Here is a 13,771-nt window from a genome sequence, read left to right on the forward strand (position 1 = left end):
ACTAAAATATGAAATATTAACAAAAGTAAATACCATAGAAGCACACTGTTGGCCCCAGTCACCTCATCTCACTGTCATTCAGTCAGGGTGGAGGAGAATAAGCCTTGCGAGGCTCATGGGACTATCCTTAGCAGAACAAGAGAGCACTTCTCTGAGGGAGACTGTGTCAGCAAATGCCAGTGAGCCTCAGTTAACCTATTGGGTTTTCAAGGAGAAGAGAGACATGTCAAACTCTGTGGACTGCACCCAGTTTTGCAGAGCAAGTGTTCAGACACATAAGCATACAGAGTCCGATGGGGAGGGGTGCCAGGGAGGCTCAGTCCATTGAGCGCCGGGCTCTTGGTTTCAGCTCAAGTCATGACCTCAGGGTCCTGGGATAGAGCCCCGAGTTGGACTCCATGGGATTCTCTCCCTCTGCTCTCCCCCTGCTCACTGTCTGTCTGTCTCTCTCTGTGTCTCTCTAAAATAAATGAATGAATAAATATCTATCTATATCTATCATCTATCTATCATCTATCTATCTATCTATCTATCTATCTATCTATCTATCCACACACACAGGGAAATAGTAGCCGAGAGAGAATGGCTCTCTTTCAATTCCAGGAGTCCACACCAGAAAAAGCTGGAGGGATACTGCCTGCAGACTTCAGACCCAGGGAGACTTGCATCAGGACCCCAGCCTCTTTCCCAACACTGGGGACCTTAGGCAAGGTACTTAGACTTTATTTTCAGGCTCTTTCCTTATCTACAAAATAAGAAAAATCATAGGGATTATTCAAAGGGCTGTTGTGAGGTTTCAATTTAAAAATAAGTCATCACTAACTACTTCTGACTCAGTGATTTATTCATTTGGCAAATATGTGTTGAACTCTTATGGAAGAAATTTGAAAACAAAATTTTAAAAAATTTTACAACAAATTCTAGGAATGCCTGCGATTCTTATCAAAATATGGTATAAATTAGTTGGGGGAGGATGAAGCACCCTGCTTTGAAGGGATCGTTTCAGTAAAGCTTCCCAGCGAAGCCCCACATGCTGTCGGACACTTGGACTGCCTAGAAAAGCAAGTGGAGCCAGTGTGCTGTTGTGCAGAGCACAGCCCCTCACCCCCACCTCGGCAGGAGACCTGTGGTTCCTGGGGGCCCCGGATTCACACTTCTGGCTGGAAGGTCATCACCCTGTCGCTCATCCCAGTGACATTAGACTGACCACTTGATAGGTAGGTGAGTCCTTTGCCACCCCAAAACATTTTAGAGTAACTAACATGGAAAAAAAAGTCTCTCCTACCATTTGGAAGTACCTGGGAATCCAAAAAATATCCCCCCTTAAAGTACTGGTAGTGCTTGGTGATTTTACGTTGCTGAGTGGTTGCAAAATGCCAGGCACTGGTTGGCAGAAAGTCCTGCAATCGCTTGAGCTGCTCTTTGCCCAAGACACACACACCAGGGCCTCCACCACATCCTCTGCCTTTAAATACATTTTGCAAGAAGTATGCCACTCACAGCAGGGCCTTTGAGACTTCCCTGGCAGGTCTGTCCCCTGAGGATTGACTTCAGGCTACGGGAAGAAAGCAGAAAGCGTTGGCGTCAGGCAGAGAGGGGCGGGCCGGGCATGGTCGGACCAGGGTTCTGGTCTCCCCAGCATCACACCCCAGCAGCTTTTGAATGAACTTGCTTTGTCGGGCCATCGGCTCAGGAGTGCTTCATGATGAGTCTCACCTCCTGGTGGTGAGATTGGAGTCGTTTCTAAATGTTTATCATTCCCGGTGCCCGTGTGCCAAATGCTAGAAATTCTGAATTCGCTTTGTTAATATTTAACAACATCCCTGAGCTCCTCTCCTGACTCTGCTGCTGCCAACTGGGGCGTGGGGCAGTTCTGTTAATATTTCTTTCAAGGAGAGAGTGGTTTCGGGGCGCCTCGGGGGCTCCGACAGTGAAGCTGTCTTGGGCTCAGGTCATGATCTCAGGGTCCTGGGATCGAGCCTCGAGCCTCGTGTTGGGCTCTGCTCAGCCGGGAGTCTGCTTCTCCTTCTCCTCCCTGCTCGTGCTCTCTCTTTCTCTCAAATAAATAAATAAAATATTTTTAAAAAATAGTTTTTAAAAAGGGCATGGTTTCTAACCCAGCAGCAGGAATAGGGCAGGGGCTGCATAGCCTGCGGTCGGGGGGCCTGGCGGGCCTGGGGGGCAGGCTCCGGGGCAGGTGGACGTCTGCACATCTGGGCTGCCTGCAGGAGCCCTCCCAGAACTGTGGTGAGCCCCCAAAACCGAAAGCAAAGGGGCGGGGAGCTCTTCCGCCCTTTGTCAGGCACCTGAAGCTGAATTCAAGGAGAATAAAACAACATCTGACCCCTTTGTTTTCCATTCCAAGTTTTGAAACAGGAAGAACAGAGCAGGAGGGGGAAGGCTGCCCTGGCAGGAGGCTCACCCAGCCGCCTGGGGCACCTCCTTTGTTCCGGGGCTCCCTGAGGGAGGGGCGGGCCCATCAGTACCCTGGGGAGCGGCCAGGGCGTGGGAGGGCCACCCGGGGTGCAGCAACCTGCGTGTGCGCTGGCCTCTGCCCCACACCCAGGACGGGCGCCCTGCCATCACTGTACTGGGCTCTGTGTCCCTGTCATGCTATCGGCCGACATCTGTTGTGTCGATAAAACACAGACCCCCGCTGGGACAGAAAAGGCTAAGAAGAGCAGAAGAGGCGACTGTTCCACCCTGGGGACTGGATGGGCAGGGACATCCTGGCTCAGCACAGGGAGGAGCACTCAGCACGCGAGCTGGCTGAGTGCAGGGCAGCCCTGAGACAGGGGTGTCCGTTCACAGAGACACACTGGAGGGGACACAGAGCAGGGACAGGGGAGCCACCCCCACGCAGCAGGGACTTGGGGCATGGACAGGTATGAGGGACCAGGAGGCCAGCCAGGTGCAGCTCAAGCCCTGCCTGGGCCCCAAAGAGACAGGACAGGATTCAGGGATGCTTCCATGGATCCCCATGGAATCCCCAACCCTAGGGTTGGGATGGATCCCCAACCCTGTGCCTGTGATGGCCCCACCGACTACAGGAGGAGGCTGTCAATGCAAACGGTGGGCCAGGCACCAGGCAGGCAATCTGAGGCTGCGGGGGTGGGGAGATCTCGCTCTGACTTCACTTCCTGGGGTGCAAGGTTATTGCAGGCGCTCCACGTGAGCAGGAAGTGGGCAGGCCCCGCGGCTCTGCCTGGTGGTTCATGAAAGAAAAAACAGACAAGTCATAACCTCTGCGGTTTGGTTCATGTTGCAACATGGAAACCAGGAAGCTTATCTCAGAGGGAGCCAAGGTCCCAACATGGGGCTGTGGGGCCTGGGCTGCTGAGGCTGAGGGAGCAGCCAGTCTCCATCCTGCAGGGGAAGCACCTGGTCCTGGTAGTGGGCAAAACTGGAACCCTTGGAATGGGCCCCCAGATGCAATCATGTCATCAGAATGGGCCAACTAGAACAGAGTTCACAAGAATGGCATCTTCTAAAACAAAAAACATGAGTTTGATTCTCCCTAAAAAAAAAAAAAAACCAGCCCCTCCCTGAGTTTGAGGTGAGTGAGAAGCATCTCAAGTCAGTGGGTGACAGGATGTGGGGACAGCTTGATGCCCTTGGGTGGGGACACAGGGCATCCCAGCGGGAGGGTCAACCTGACTTTCAAGCCTGTGAATCTGCTGGGTCTTGAAATCCTGTTGGGCATCAGACAGATGGTCAGGAACCGCCACCCCGATCAGCGAACACACCCACACTGCCAGAAAGGACTGCCTGCAGGTGCACCAGAGAAATGTCCTTCCTGGAAAACCACAGGAAGAGACCAAAGTTTCAGTGGGGATGTGCTGGTTACGCACAGAAGTCCTGATGCTTAGTGACATGGAGCATCCTGGTGGAGCCAGAAGAGGACAAACCCTCTGACAGCCACACCAAAGGTGCCCTGAGGCATGGGCTGGGTGAGCCTCACTGGCTCCCATGGCTTTGGTGACCACTGGGGAGAGGAAGCCAGCCTCCCCACAGCCCTCTGCTACCTGCCACCCAGCCAGCAGGTAACTAAGACTGGCCAAACACGACTGGGAGTAAGAAACGCCTGCTCATAGTCTGCCAACATAGCCTCCTGAGTTTCTCATTGTTTCGAAAGATGAGACAGCATAACCAGATTTCCAAGTGCCCCCCCACAGTGGATGCCACTGCTGCATCCCCGGTGCTCCTGGAGCGTGGGCACAGGCAGCTGCAAGACACCCTCCAGCGTGTGCACCCCGGGGTGAAGCACTTTGATCTTAATTAGCATCTAGGATTTAAAATAAATACCCAGTTCCTGGGGTAGGGAGGTAGCCAGGGGAGTCCCAGGAGGGGGGCTCTCAGGGTCTGGGGCAGATGGCCTCCAGAGGCCACATGGGGAGCTTAGCTGAGGGGGGGTCACCTCTACCCAGCTGCTGGGTGTGTCCTGGAAGCTGTCCCCCGGCCTGATAGGCCCGACCCTACTGACTTCTGAGAACAGAGACACCTGCTTGCGGGCTGTGCCTCTGGGGCTGCTGTGCATAAACACGGGGCTAAAGATGCAGGAGGATGGGCAGCCCGGGTGGCTCAGCAGTTTAGTGCTGCCTTCAGCCCAGGGCCTGATCCTGGAGTCCTGAGATTGAGTTCCACTTTGGGGTCCCTACATGGAGCCTACTTCTCCCTCTGCCTGTGTCTCTGCCTCTCTGTGTGTGTGTCTCTCATGAATAAATAAATAAAATCTTTTAAAAAATAAAAATTAAAAAATAAAGATCCAGGAGAACGATGCTGTTTTGCATGGGGTGAAGGGATTGTTTATATATGGGGAGGGAGGTACGTCTGCAGAGACCCCCAGCCCCCAACCTTTGGAGCCTGGCTGAAGGGACCTCCTGGGGGAGCTCTGCAGAGTGCTGGGTGGTTGGGGAGCTGGGGAGTTGGGGAGCCCAGCCCAGCGAGGAGCAGGTCCTTCTGCATCAGGGCCCTTGCTGTCTCTGGAACGTTTGGGAAAAGACTCCTTCCCGGGGCCAGTACTCATCCCGTACATTAAAGGGTTCATTGCAGAGACACTTTTAATATCCAAAATGTTGTTGCCTGCAAGCCGATACTACCGTCAGCGCCCTGCAGTGGATGGCCTGGCAAGCCCTGGCCCAGTCTTGGTGCAGTGAGCCTCCAGGAAGGAGTGCAGCCCTCGGGACACCAGGGAAGGGGACCTCAGGTCTTGTGGATCAATAGTGAACCAAGGTCTGCTCACTCAGGCCAACATCTGTGGAGCACCTGTGTGTGCAGGTGCTGGGCTACAGCCTGGCCACAGCCTCAGGAGAGACAGGGGTGGCAGTGGGCCACAGAGTGGGGACCTCACAACGGGACCCATCAGGTCCGGGAGGTCAGTCCCTGCAAGCCCTTTGGAGATTTCCCTGGTGCAATTTGCCAGGGGCTTCTGACGACCTCCTTCTCTAGCAGTTGAATACTTCTGGCGCCCCAGTCCTGCCTTGTGCCACCCACATGAATCCAGGTGAAAGAGATTTCTCCTGGGATGCCTGGGTGGCTCTGTGGTGGAATGTCTGCCTTCGGCTCAGGTTGTAATCCTGGGGTCCTGGGATCGAGTCCTGCATCAGGCTTCCTGCAGGGAGCCTGCTTCTCCCTCTGCCTATGTCTCTGCCTCTCTCTGTGTCTCATGAATAAATAAATAAAATCTTTTAAAAAACAAAAAAATTAAAAATAAAGACATTCCTTCTGAGAATGTTTTCAATAGTAAGGCTGTGACCAAAGAAAACACTTCCCAAAAGGGCAGAGGCGGTCACTACTCCTTCCATACCTACACCACCTCCCTCTCTGCCTGAGTTGCTGATTTAGGGGTCTCATGCAAAATAGAGAACAAAGCAAAACCAAACAGCCCCCTAGGGGCAGGGGGCCTGGACCTTGGTGCCCAGCCATCTCCCAGAGCCCTTGCCTGGTTGTCCACAGTGCCTCAGGCAGGATTCAGAGACTGGGGTGGACTCCTAGCACAACAGCACCCTAGGGGAGGCCCTGAGACTGGACTGGCCCCTCTGGGATGCCTTCCCAAGGAAGGGACCCCAGTGATGGTGCCCGCATGGATGGAAATACAACTACCACTGAATCAAAGCAACGGGCTGTTCCATGTGTAGAAGCTTGGCAGGGGAAGAAGGAAAGTCCCTGAATTTCCAGGGCACTCAGCCCTTGGTAGCTTTTGGTGACCACTCATCTGCAATGTCTCCTCTGATCATCACAATAACCAATGGGGAAAAGGAAAAGATACTTCTCACTCACTCTGTACAAGCACGCAAACAGGTGGTGCAGAGGTGCCTGCCGGGGCTGCTAGAAGGCAGAGTGGATGGAGCCAGAAGCCAGGCTCTTCTGCCCATCTGAACTCCACAGCCTCCTAACTGGCCCCCTTCTTCCATTCTTGCCCTGTAGGCTGCTTTCCATGCAGCCACCAACTGATTTTCTCTTCTGAAAACATGAGGCCAGGTCAGTCGTCTGCTTCCCATCTTTCACAGTGCTGCACAAAGCCCCTCCAAATCTGCCTTCCCCTCTGCCCTTCACTGGCCTCATCCCCTGCCTTATCCTCTCTGCTCACTCAGCTCCAGCCACCCTGGCCTCTTTGCTATTGGCTTCTACTTCAGGGCCTTTGTACATGCCGCCCTCTCTTCTAGAACCCTTCCCAGATACTCTGTCTCTCTCCCTCTCTTCTTCAAGTCTTGCCCTCATGATCTTTAAGCAAAGGAATGACCCAGATTATTATTTTTGTGTTCAAGGGACCCAGAAGAGCCCCCCAAAAATCCTGGAAAAGAACAAAGTGGAGAATTCACACTTTTTGATTCCCAAACTTATTCTCTATAGTACTCAAGACTGTGTTACCAGCACAGGGACAGACATATAGACCGATTAGATGGGATTAAGTCCAGAAATATACCCTCACATTTACAGTCAATTGATTTTTGACACGGGTGTCAATACAACTCAATAGAGAAAGAACAGTCTTTGCAACAAATGGCGCCGGGACAACTGGATACCGAAGTGCAAAAGAATGAAGTCGGACCCCTACCTCACACCATATGTAAAAATTAGCTCCAAGTGGATCAAGAGCTGGAATGATAAATCTTTTTTTTTTTTGGAATGATAAATTTAACAGGAAAATATAGTCATAAATTTTGTGAGATCAGATGAGGCAATGGTTTCCTACCGAAAGCATTAACAACCAAAGGGAAATCATAACTAAACTGGACTTCATCAAAATTAAAAGTGTTTGTACTTTCTAAAAGCCATTAAAGGACACTATCAAGAAAGTGAGACTACAACCCATAGAATGGGGAAACGTTTTCCAAATCAAGTATCTATTAACAGACTTGTTTTAAAAATACGTAAAGAATGCTTACAATTCAATAATAAGAAGATAAATAATCTGATTTTAGAATGGGCAAAAGATCTGAATAGACTCCAAAGAAGACATACCAAGGGTCAATAAGCATATGAAAAAATACATCATTGGTGTCGGAAAAATGTGAATCAAAGCCACACCACTTCACACTCACCAAGTACAGAGGAAGGAAGGAAGGAAGGAAGGAAGGAAGGAAGGAAGGAAGGAAGGAAGGAAGGAAGGAAGGAAAAGAAAGGAAAGGAAAGAAGAAAGAAAGACAGAAAGACAAGAGACAGAGAAATACCAAGTGTGGACAAGGATGTGGAGAAAACAACCCTCATGCTGTACAGAGAGGACTGTAAAATGGTGCAGTCACTTTGGGAAATAGTTCCTCAAAAGTTAAACCTTTGGTTACCATATGACCCCTAGGTATATGGAGGTATATGGAGAAATGAAAATGTATGTCCATACAAACACTTGTACGTAAATTTCATAGCAGCTTTATGCAGAACAGCGAAAAGAAGAAAAAACATATGGTGCCCAGTCCATCCCCTGGCGAATGGCTAAAGGAGATGCAGCATATCCGTACATGGAGTATTATGGGCCAGAAAAAGGGGTGAAAACATGGTACATTGTGGATGATACTTAAAAACATCAGGCTGAGTGAAAGAAGCCAGTCGCAAAAGACCACACAGTGTATGATTCCATTAATATAAAATGTCCAGGGCAGCCCGGGTGGCCCAGCGGTTTAGCGCTGCCATCAGCCCAGGGCGTGATCCTAGAGACCCAGGATCGAGTCCCATGTCAAGCTGCCTGCATGGAGCCTGCTTCTCCCTCTGCCTGTGTCTCTGCCTCTCTCTCTCATTCTGTGTCTCTCATGAATAAATAAATAAAATATTTTTTAAAAATAAATAAAATGTCTGGAACAGGTGAATCCATATATACAGAAAGTAGATTGTGATTGCCTAGGGCTGGGGGTAGATGCAGAAATGGAGAGTGACTGTCAGGGTCATGGGGCTTCTTTTTGGGGGGATAGCAAAGTTCTGAAGTTGGTTGTGGTGATGGTTGCACACTGTGAATATACTACACATTACAAACCACTGATTATACATTTTAAATGAATGAAGTACACATATGTGAATTATATATCTCAATAAAGCTGGTTTTTTCTAAAGCTTTACCTATATTTGAGAGAGAGAGAAAAGGAGTAGGCAGGAGGGAGGAGCAGAGGGAGAGGAGAGTCTCAGGCATACTCCACGGTGAGAGTGGATTTTTTTTTTAAATTTTAAATACAATTTTTATTTAAAAACATAAATCAAGATTACAAAGTTTGACAAATAAAAATAGATATTTTAACTTACTATTTTTAAACAGTGCTCCCTCCTTATATATTTGTTCAAAACCCTCAATAACATGTTTAATTTTTTAAATAGCCTCAAAAAGTTAAATTGTGACAGACTAAAAACAGTTACTGTATTTTCAGGCTTTGACCAATATGAAAAAAACCTCATTTGTTCAGAGAGACAAAAAGCATATACAAAATATTAAATCATGAATGTTGGCAAAAGTAATGTAAAGTATTTTCACTTGTTTAAATATAGGAAGCAATCAAAATGACATTTTTACATAGTAAGAGAACTTAATAATTTGAGAGAAAATAAAGTCTATTATTATATTTAAATAAACACAAACAAGGCCTATTTGGATGATGGTTTTAATTTTCCCAGTAGTCTTCATGAAGCTTTTGTACTTGATGGCAATGGTGCCTTTCCTTTCTTCTTAGCAACCTTTTCCATCTTTATCCTTTCTTGGTATTGTCTTTCAAAGAAAGCCGTGTCATCCTCCGCAGGTCTCTTTATGGAGGAAACTTGGCTACTCGTACCTACATCTGTCCGTGTTCCTGGAGAAGAACGAGATGATGCTTGTAATGCTGTTAGAAATGGGTGGTCCATGGCTGTAACCGGAGAGTCTAAAAGTCCAATTGAAGGCGCACCAAGCCCACTGTCATCTCATCGCACGTAGCCTTCTGCCAGTGGGCTGAAGCCAGTTCAGCCTCCCATCGCTGCACAAGGAACATCCTGTCCCACTGGTTTGCCCTGAGCCAGTCTTTGGTGCTTAGGTTCCACTACTGTGTCATGAGCATATGCAGGCTGACCGCAAGCACAAGCGAAGCAACTATGGAATCCTGAACACTTGGAACAGACGTTGCATATAAAGCCCGGCGCAGTGCTGTGCTGAGCCACAAAGTGCTTGCACCTGCAGCGAATGGGCCGCATCCCCGCCCCAGAGGGACGAAGAGGTAAGTCCTGCGGGAGCAGCCGGCTGTGGAATCGTTTCAAAGTCAGTTTTATGTTGTGTATACCTATGTGTACAAAAACACAGTGTCTCTGGCCCCACAAGCTTACAATCCATTCCAGTTGGTGATGGCCAGCTCACAAATAACCTGTTCTGCAAGTGCATCAGTAATGGGTGGGTTTGTTTTTTGTTTGTTTGTTTGTTTGTTTGTTTGTTTGTTTTTTGGTATTCTTCATATTCCTCAGGAGTAAAAAGTTTCCCTCCATCGTCCTCACCAACAATTCCCTGGTACTCCAGGTACGTCCAGGGCGCGGCGGTGCGGGAAGGCAAGGTCAGCTGCTCGGTGGGGAAGTGAGAGGCAGCTGCCAGGCGCACCGGCCCGCGGGGCCCCCCACGCACCCGAGCGTGGATGTTTAATTGCCTAAGCCACCCAGGGGCCCCCCCGCTGTTGTGTTTTTAAGGCGGTCTCCAGCCGGACTGGAGCAGGGAGAGCAGGAGGGTAAAGGTAGGGAGGTATTGAGGTCATTTTGGGTGGAAATGACAAAGGTCCGTGTCCAGGCTGTGGCAGTGAGGGATCCAGGCAGGACTGGGAGCAGGATCCAGGGGGAGGTGGATCCCAAGGATGGAGTCACTGGACATGCAGGTGGCTCCTGCTTCCTGAGTGCTCACCTGTGCGGTGGCCCCATAGGGCACCTCCTCCTTTATTTCTTCTTCCCTTGACTCTGCAAGAAGGGCACACGTTTTGTGCTGTGAAACTGAGGCTCAGAGGGGTTTCTGGGTTCCACCCTACATCCAGGGTTCCTTCCTGCCCCCTTCCCGGTCTCCAGAATTCTGGACTTCTGCTGGGGACTGGGGGGTGGGTGGGGAGTGGGGGGACTGGGGGGCAGGTGTGGGGGTGGTTGGGGGCAGGTGTGGGGTGGGGGGGCAGAGGGCAAGTGGGGGAGCAGAGGGGCAGTTGGGGAGGGGCCAGAGGGCAGGTGTGAGGTTGGGGGGCTGGAGGGCAGGTAGGGGGGCTGGGGGGCAGGTGTGGGGGTGCTTGGGGGTGCTGGGGGCGAGGTATGGGATAGGCGGGCAGGGGAAGCTCAGAGGGGCCAGAGGGGCTGCATTCAGGCACATAAAAACCCAACTGGCCAAAGACACACGAAACAATCTGCTAAAAATAAACTCCCTGAGGAAAACCCTCCTATGGCTCTATAAGCCCCACCGCTCCCTCCACGCGGTGTGCTGGGGTCTGGGGGAGCCATGTCCAGGGGTATTGGCCAGCATCCCTCTCCCCTGCAGCCCCGAACCCTGAGGAGGTGTCCCCCTGCCCGCCCCTGCACCTCCCCTCCCTCCAGCCCAGGGAGCACAAGGTGGGCCATCTGGGCAGAGGAGACTGGGGAACCCAGCAGGCCAGGTCCAGGGGCGCAGGGTGCAGACAGGACAGGCGGATGGGGCACATGCAGTTGGGCTCTGGGGGCAGGGAGCATGGGAGGGACAGAGGGACCGTCCCAGACGGAGGCCCTGGGATCCTGGCTGGCATGGGGGAGGGCATAAACCACTCCCCACCCCCCACCTGGCACAGGTTGTGTCAATAAACTTTTATTGGAACACCGTCCCGCCTACCGTTGCAGCGGGCAAGCGCACCTCAAGTCTGTGCACCTGACTCTGCAGAGAAGGTTTGCCGCCCCCTGCTGTAGACAGTCTTTCACCCCTGAGCAAGAATGAGTGGACCAGGCCTTGCCTGCGCCCTGCAGGCCACTGGGACTGAGTGGGGCTGGAGGCAGGGCACAGGCTGGGGGACAGGCGACCACCTGTGGCTGCCCCCCGTGGGGGCAGGTGCCGACCTGAGCGGGGCTGGTCAGGACCAAGGGGGGCTTGGCTTTACAGGAATGGCTGAAGGATCCCCCACCAGCAGTGGCTGCCTGAGGCCCTGGGTTGGGAAGGAGTCTGAGGTCATTCTACTTAGGAGGAAGATGTCACTGCGTCATAACCTCTCGTGGAGAAGGGCCGAGGAGGTAGAGACACAAGGACCCCATATCTTCCCCTTAAATTAAAATGTCTGCGTCCACTGAGTTGAAAATAAAGCTTGACCACTGGAATTTCTTCTTGGCTGAAAAATAAAAGACGTCATCTTGGGATCTGCTCAGGTCTGAAAATTCTGAGCAATTTCTTTGTTCCTCTTGTTGACAAGCCTGTGGAGGCTGGTCTGGGCATCTGTCCAGACCCGGGCCCCCGCCTGCAAGCCCACCCCGCATCCTGAAGGAGGAAGCGGCAGGCAGTGGGGGCCAGAGGGGTGTGGCTGCGAGGTAGGGGGGCCACAGAGATGGGGGGAGGGGCGTGGCTGCAGAGTGGGGGGCTGCCTGGCTGCAGGCCCCAGAGACCAGCACCACCAGCAGAGTCCACTGGGCGGCAGCTCCCAGGCAAAGGGAGCCACGCGGCCTGGATGGAGCTGGCAAGAGGCCTGGGCCTGTGAATGTGGCCTCTGTAAATGCTGCAAAGAGAAGCGGCAGTACTGATCCCCAGGGGGATCTGGGTGTCCCTGAGAGCAGGCCCTAGAGGCCTGGGAGGGACACCCGAGCCTTGCGGTTCAGACGACATGGGGGCCTGGCGGGGACAGGAAGTAAGATCTGAAACAGTGACAGGACCACGCGGGGTCAGCCCAGGCTCCCAGGCTTGGGGCAGGAAATAGGAAGCCTCATCTCTCTGGTGAGCCCAGGGGGCGTGGGGGTGCCTCCCGGACTAGTGCCCACATGTCCCCCATGGGCCACCCAGGACTCGGGACTCACCCCCTGAACCCCGGCACCTCCCTGAGACATGTTCAGCTGCAAGCGAACAGCAGGATGGCTGTAAAATGAACTGTCTGCACAGAAGGAACACAATGAGAGGAACGTCCCCTCCTCCCACTGGGAAGGACACACAGGCTTTGTGTCCCTTGGCCAGGCTCTCAGAGGGAGAAGGAGGGACGGGAGGGAGATGGGAGCGGCTTCTCTGTGCTTTGGGGGTGCCCAGCCCAAGAAGAACCCCTGGGTTCTGGGGTTCCTGGGGCCCAGTGATGGGGGCACCTAGGCTCCTCCAGAGGGAAGGCCAGGCTGCCCAGGGGATGCGGCAATGTCCCCTCTGTGGGTGAGCCCGCAGGGCTTCCTGGGGCCAGAGCAGAGCAGGGGACCACTGTGCCGACCTGTGGCAGGCCAGGGAGACCCTGGGGGGCGGGTGATGCTCAGGGAGCAGAGGGAGTGGCAATGGCTGCACAGGACTATATAGCCCAGGCGTGCCCCCCCGAAAGCCTCAGTGTCCCCATGAACCAGAAGGGGTCCCCAGAAACTGAACGTGGATGATCCCCCTCAGGGAGGTGCAGGCTTGAGTCAGATTAATTTAGTTTAGAAAACGAAGTTCGCGGCTTTCACATTTCAGCATCACAGTGTTGTTAGGTGGCCACGCGAGTGATGGAGACCCTCACTTTTACCCCAAAAGGCAATTCGTCGGGAGGAGGATGAGTGAGCAGAAAAGATCTAAATGTGGCATGGTGTCCGGGCATGGGGACGCCAGCGAGAGCCCAGCAGAGCCCCCTTTGCTCTCTCTGCAGCATCTCCCCTGGGCCTGGGGCCTCACCAGAGCACTCACACCAGCAGGGCCCCGTGGGCACTTGCCATGTGCCAAGCACAGAGCTGACCATTCTACGTGGGCTGTTTAATCGTCACGGCAACCTGGTGAGGTAGGCATTATCGTCGTTACCCCCAGTCTACAGATGTGGGACCAAGGCACAGAGAGGTCGAGTAACTCACCAAAGACCACACAGTCAGGACACAGAGTCAGGAATCTCTCCACCGCTCTGCTGTGGCCTCCATCAGGAACTGGGCGGCCACCCCGAATGTGTCCCCTCCCAAACACCTGACAAGTCACCGGGGAGGACAGGCAGGAAGAGGCAGATGGGCTACTGTCACACACCTGTGCGTATAACTGTTTACATGGCCACCCATTTCCTCTTCTCAGCCACACATAAGTGAAAGGCCTGGGGCCTCTGCCTGGGCCACAGCAGGTGCTGGGAGTGATGCAGGGGCCGTGTCGCTCTCCTGGACCTTGGCACGGTGTGGGGAGAGGGCTGCAGGCCCGGCTGGAGCCAGGGCA

General features: G+C 52.7%; 1 pseudogene; it reads right to left on the reverse strand.

Moving 5' to 3' along the window:
• Positions 1-7,169: 7,169 nt before the first annotated feature.
• On the reverse strand, positions 7,170-13,771 carry LOC140635461 (protein FAM221A-like; annotated as a pseudogene).

The sequence above is a fragment of the Canis lupus genome, chromosome 6, assembly GCF_048164855.1.
Source record: "Canis lupus baileyi chromosome 6, mCanLup2.hap1, whole genome shotgun sequence".
NCBI lineage: Eukaryota > Metazoa > Chordata > Mammalia > Carnivora > Canidae > Canis > Canis lupus.